Genomic DNA, 6,233 nt, shown 5'->3' with positions numbered 1-6,233 from the left:
TGTACATAACATGAAAATGAAACGTAAACTTATTTTCAGTATGACCTTCAGTTAACAACAACAACAATACACATGTATACAAACATTTACGATAAATTTCACAAAATCATATTTTAAAAAATGTATCAATGTAGGGATAACGCATGTTTTTTCATGTTATAACGTCTGCAGAATCCTGAGTGATTGGTTGGTGCCCGAATATCTCAGAATTACTTTTGATTTATGATTTTCTTAATTCAAATTAATTATGTCTATGAGGTGCCATTAACAGTTTATCTATTTTTGTGATATCTTAAAATTACCTTTGTTGTATGATATCCTTAATTTAACTTAATTGTATCTATGAGGTGCCGGTTAACAGTTTATTTATTTTGTGATATCTTAGAATTACTTTAGGATATTCTTATTTCACTATTCACCTATGGAAATCACAACATCATTAATAATATAGTTATTCTTTGGATATCATTAGATAATTTAAATTTATTATAAAATGATACATATATATCATTTTTTTCGTTTATTAGATATCTTAATATCAGTTTCATTTTATGATATCATGAATTCAGTTTACTGTCATCTCAATTTCTATTTTATGACAACAATAATTGATTTTAGGTACATGTGTCACAAATAAGATTTAAGAACAGAACAGAACAGAACAGAACATATATTTTATTAGATTTTTACATAGTACATCATCAATATAATTTTAACATTTACATTACATATACATCACGTGTAACTGTATGATAAATTATAATAAAAACAGTTTACATAGAGGATGATCATAGATCATAGTTTACTAGACATTTATGATAGTATTTCTAATTTCTAAACTTTCTTTAACATATTTTGCAAATTTGTATAATAGAGATTTGTTAGTAGTTTGCAACAGCTGAATAAATTTGAACATCGATGGTCTTACATAAAAGTATTTCTTCATATGTTTCTTACGTAAATTCCTGTAACAAGGACAAATTAAAATAAAGTGGTACTCATCTTCCTTATATAACCACTGTTCATTTGCAAATATAGCGCCTCTTTTTCTAAATACCATTACTTTAGTTTTATGGGTATTAACTTCTAAACCCCAAAGAGAACAATAATCAGACAAACTATCTAGGCTGTTTTGTAGGTCTTCAGGTGATTTTCCCAGAATTGCCATATCATCAGCAAATAGCAATAATATTAAAACAATATCATCAAAATGCAAACCAGAATCAATATTACTTTGTAAATGTAGTTCTAAGTCTTCAACAAATAAAGAAAAGAGCAGAGGCAAAATTACCTCCCCTTGACGCAATCCGACTGCATAGTTGAAGAAATCTGAAAATGTGTTACAACATCGTACACACGATTTCACCTTTTCATACATGTCTTTAATAACGCGTAAAATTTTACCTTGGATACCATTTCTATATAATTTAAGCCACAAACAGTTTCTATTTATGCTATCAAAACAGGATTTCAAATCAATAAATCCAACATATAAACGTTGATTGTTATTCAAATAATGTTGTATAACGGAATGCAAAATAAATATAGCATCTACAGTAGATTTGCCTTTTCTGAAGCCGAACTGCGCATCAGAAATGACATTGTTATTTTCACAAAATTTTTCTATTCTTTTATTTAAAACTGTCGTGAACAATTTCGAGAAACAACTTACAAGTGTTATTCCTCTATAATTCTGAACATTTTTTGAATCACCTTTCTTATGAACGTGTATAATAATTCCTTCTGTCCATTTATCTGGGAAAAAACCAGACTCTAAAACTGCATTGAATAAATCACATAAATGAGAAATCAAAATATCTATACATTCTATAAAATATTCATTAAGAAGGAAATCTGGGCCTGTTGCTTTTCCCTTCTTAAGTGATTTTACCGCACATAGAATTTCTTCAGGCGATATAGGTACATTCAGTTCTTCAAATGCACAGTCACGATTATCAAAATCATTTTCTTGACAAAAAGTATTGGCTTCATTATTGTTACATTCAAAAACATTGTTACATAAATTTGAGAAATAGGTACAGAATTCGTCCACAGAAATGTCATTACTTCCAACTGATTTTTTCTTATTTTTTGAAATATTTCCAAAATTGCTTAGGTTTACAAAATCTCAGCTTTTCTATTTCAGAGTATTTATTTTTCAAATATATTTTCTTCTTTTTACTTATCAAGTCTTTATACGCTTTTTTGCATTTACAAAAATACTCCCTACTTGCTTTAGTTTTACAGTTATTAAACGCGCTTAAAGAATCCAAGTATTTAGCTTTTGAAATTTTACATTCATTATCGAACCAGTCTGCATGTTTAACATGAGATGTGTCAATAAATGACACATTATTTTTACTCTTTAATGTTTTTGAAAACAGGGGATCTGCTACACTCCGTATCATATTTGTAAATGTATTCAACGCATCATTTACAGAGGTGCGATTACTGTTATCAATTCTATCCGTAAGCCGATTAAATTCCGGCAATTTTGCAATCAGATTAGCTCGAAATGTATTTACATAATCATTATTCCAGTTATATAAAACATGTGTGCTTTCGTCGCCAGAAGGCGATGTAGTATTACAGGAAAGAGAAAAACTAACGGGAGTGTGATCACTCCATTCATTTACAGACTGTATTGTGAAATTACAAATACTTGAAAAATTTATTTCCTTTGTTAATAGATAATCAATCACAGATGCTCCATGCTGCGTAACATAAGTATGTGAACCAATATTGAAGTCATTTCCCAATCTACCGTTAACTATACGGAGATTATTGGATTTACAAAGACCAAGTAGTTTTGTACCAAAATTGTTACAAGTTTTGTCCATTGAGGCCCGTTCCATGTTATTATCGGGAACATAATCATCGTCATCAAAAAACTGATTGACATGATCGAAAACAACAAAATCCCTCTTATCGCCTACTCTACTATTAAAATCGCCTATTAAATAGACAGGGCCTTTATTCTCAAAGTGTGCAATATCATTTTCAATAATTTCAAATAAATCTACATTGTTCGTATTGTATGCCGGAGAATCTTCACCCCAGAGATAAATACCGCATATGTAAACATCAGTATCTAAACGAAAAAAGTTTAGTAGTATTAGAATTACCGATTTTGGCTCAAAATCTGACCCCCCTGACCCCTTGACCCTATTCTATAAGCGGACTTTAATCTTACCCTAAACTTAAAATACTAACTTGGTACCCTTAATACCCTGTGTAGGAAGTGATTATTGTTCATGTTAATTTTATCAGTTTTTGTTGAAACAACTGATTGAGAATTACGCTGTAATCCATTTGCACTTAATGACCTTAGTATAGAACGTTTCGCAGACGACATATGTGTCAGTTTTTGTTGAAACAGTTTATTGAGAATTATGCTGTAATTCATAAAAAATTTTAAAACCATTAAACGTATAGATTATAGCTTTGTAATTTGGTGACACACGGTGTGTTTACAATCAATATTATAAGTTAAACAGACGATTTATTGCATTCCTTTTAAGATAAACATATATCGAGGAGTTGTTTATACAACATATTTGATCTTATTTTGAATTAGTAACTACATTATTAGTCTTTAAATAATTTTAAATACATTTGATATAGATGAGTTTACAGAATAAAATATATTGTTTGAAAGAAAGAAAATTTACTGATAATATAAACCCCCATTATGTTATAACAAAAAATGGGAGAAAAATGATAAAAGCTACCTGTTCATCTTGTGGAAAGATGAAATCAAAGTTTGTTAAAAGTACAGGAGGTAATTTAGATATTCACAAAGCAATGTTACCTTTATTACCTAAGAAAGGTTTAACACTTCCAGGATATAATTATTGTGGGCCAGGAAATCCCCTAGATAATGGACCCCCTGTCAATGAACTGGATGCAGTATGTATGGACCATGATTTTTGCTATGACAGCGATGTAAAAAAGGGTACATGTGATAAGCAAATGCTTTCCAATTTAAATAAAACTAAATCAAAAACATTTGGAGAAAAGATTGCAAAACATTTAGTTGTGAAACCTATAATTAAAACGAAATACACACTTGGGTTGGGACAAAAATCAAAAAACGGAAAAGGGGTAGAGTATACCCCCGAAATAAATTGGAGCGATGAATTAGCAGAAGAATTACACAAACCAATTAAAAGAAAATTTAGGGAAACGAAGAGTGATAGTTAATGATATTGATGATACTTGGTCAGCTGATTTAGTTGACATGCAAGCTTTTTCAAAATATAATAAAGGAGTAAAGTACTTGTTAACCGTTATTGATATATTTAGTAAATATGCTTGGGTTATTCCATTAAAGAATAAAACTGGAGAATCTGTTACTGAAGCATTTGAAAAAATAATTTCTGAAGGACGATTACCAGTAAATTTATGGGTAGATGAAGGAAAAGAATTTTATAATAAAAAGTTTGAATCATTTTTGAATAAAAATAAAATTAATATGTATCATACATTTAATGAAGGAAAGGCTGTAGTAACAGAAAGATTTAATAGAAGTTTAAAAAGAATAATGTGGAAATATTTTACAGCAAATAATACTTATACTTATTTAGATAATTTGCAGGATATGGTTGATAAATATAACAAAACAAAACATTCTAGTATAAAAATGACACCAACCGAAGCTAGTAAAAACTTAAACAAGAGGGCCATGATGGCCCTATATCGCTCACCTGTTATCATTGCACTTAAGGACAAGCCTTCAAGATCAAAAGATCATAACAGAAATCAATCAAAAGAATTATGAGAAAATATAGTTGAAATTTTCTTTAAGTAACTTTAAAAACAAGATTTGAAAACTTTTTGTAGAGGTCCACTAGGCAATGCTACATGTCAAATATCTAAGCTCTTCTGGTTTATTTTTAGAAAGTTTTGAAGATTTTTCTATGTACAATCAAGTAACCCCATGGGGCAGGGTCAATTTGACCCCAGGGGTCATGATTTGAATAAAACTTTGTAAAGTTAATAGGCAATGCTACATGTCAAATATCTAAGCTCTAGCCTTCTGGTTTATTTTTAAATTTTTTTTAAATTTTCCTATGTAAAATCAAGTGACCCCTAGGGGCGGAGTCTTTTCTGACCCCGGGGGAAAAAGGTTTGAAAATTTTTGTAGAGGTCCCTAGGCAATGCTACATGTCAAATATCTGTCTCTAGCCTTCTGGTTTATTTTTAGAAAATTTTTGAAGTTTTTCCTAGTAAAATCAAGTGACCCCTTGGGGGTAAAGGTATGAACAATTTTGTAGAGGTCCACTAGGTAATGCTACATGTGAAATATCTAAGCTCTGGGCCCTTTCTGGTTTATTTTTAGAAAACTTTTGAAGATTTTCCTATGTAAAGTCAAGTGACCCCTAGAGCAGGGTCAATTTTGACCCCCGGGTCATAATTTGAATAACTTTAGTAGAGGTCCACTAGGCAATGCTACATGTAAAATATCTAAGCTCTAGGGCTCGGGTTTTTGAGAAGAAGATTTTTTAAATATTTTCCTATGTAAAATCAAGTGACCCCTGGGGGGGGGTCAATTCTGACCCCAGGGGCCATGATTTGAACAAATTTTTAGAGGTCCACTAGGCAATGCTACATGCAAATATCTAAGCTCTGGGCCTTCTGGTTTATTTTTTAGAAAATTTTTTGAAGATTTTCCTATGTAAAATCAAGTGACCCCTGGGGCGAGGTCAATTTTGACCCGGGGTCATGATTTGAACAATTTAGTAGAGGTTCCACTGGGCAATGCTACACGTCAAATACTAAGCTCTAAGGCTTCTGGTTTTTGAGAAGAAGATTTTTTAAGATTTTCTTATGTAAAATCAAGTGACCCCGGGGCGGGGTCAATTTTGACCCCGGGTCATGATTTGAACAAACTTGGTAAAAGGTCCACTAGGCAATCTTCACACCAAAATATCTAAGCTCTAGGCTTCTGGTTTTTGAGAAAAAGATTTTTAAAGTTTTTCCTTTTGGTTGCCATGGCAACCAGTGTTCTGCAGGGAAAATTAAATTTCTTTGAACAATTTTGAAAGGGGCCATCCAAGGAACATCCCTGTGAAGTTTCATCAAAATTGGCCTGTTGGTTTAGGAGGAAAATGTTTTTTAAAAAGGAAAGGGGTGGACGGACGACGGACGGACGGACGGACAGACGGACGGACGGACGGACGGACGGACGCCGGACGGTGACGATCACAAAACCTCACCCTGAGCACTTTGTG

This window comes from Mercenaria mercenaria, chromosome 1 (assembly GCF_021730395.1).
Source record: "Mercenaria mercenaria strain notata chromosome 1, MADL_Memer_1, whole genome shotgun sequence".
NCBI lineage: Eukaryota > Metazoa > Mollusca > Bivalvia > Venerida > Veneridae > Mercenaria > Mercenaria mercenaria.
Note: the sequence above shows the minus strand (reverse complement) of the source record.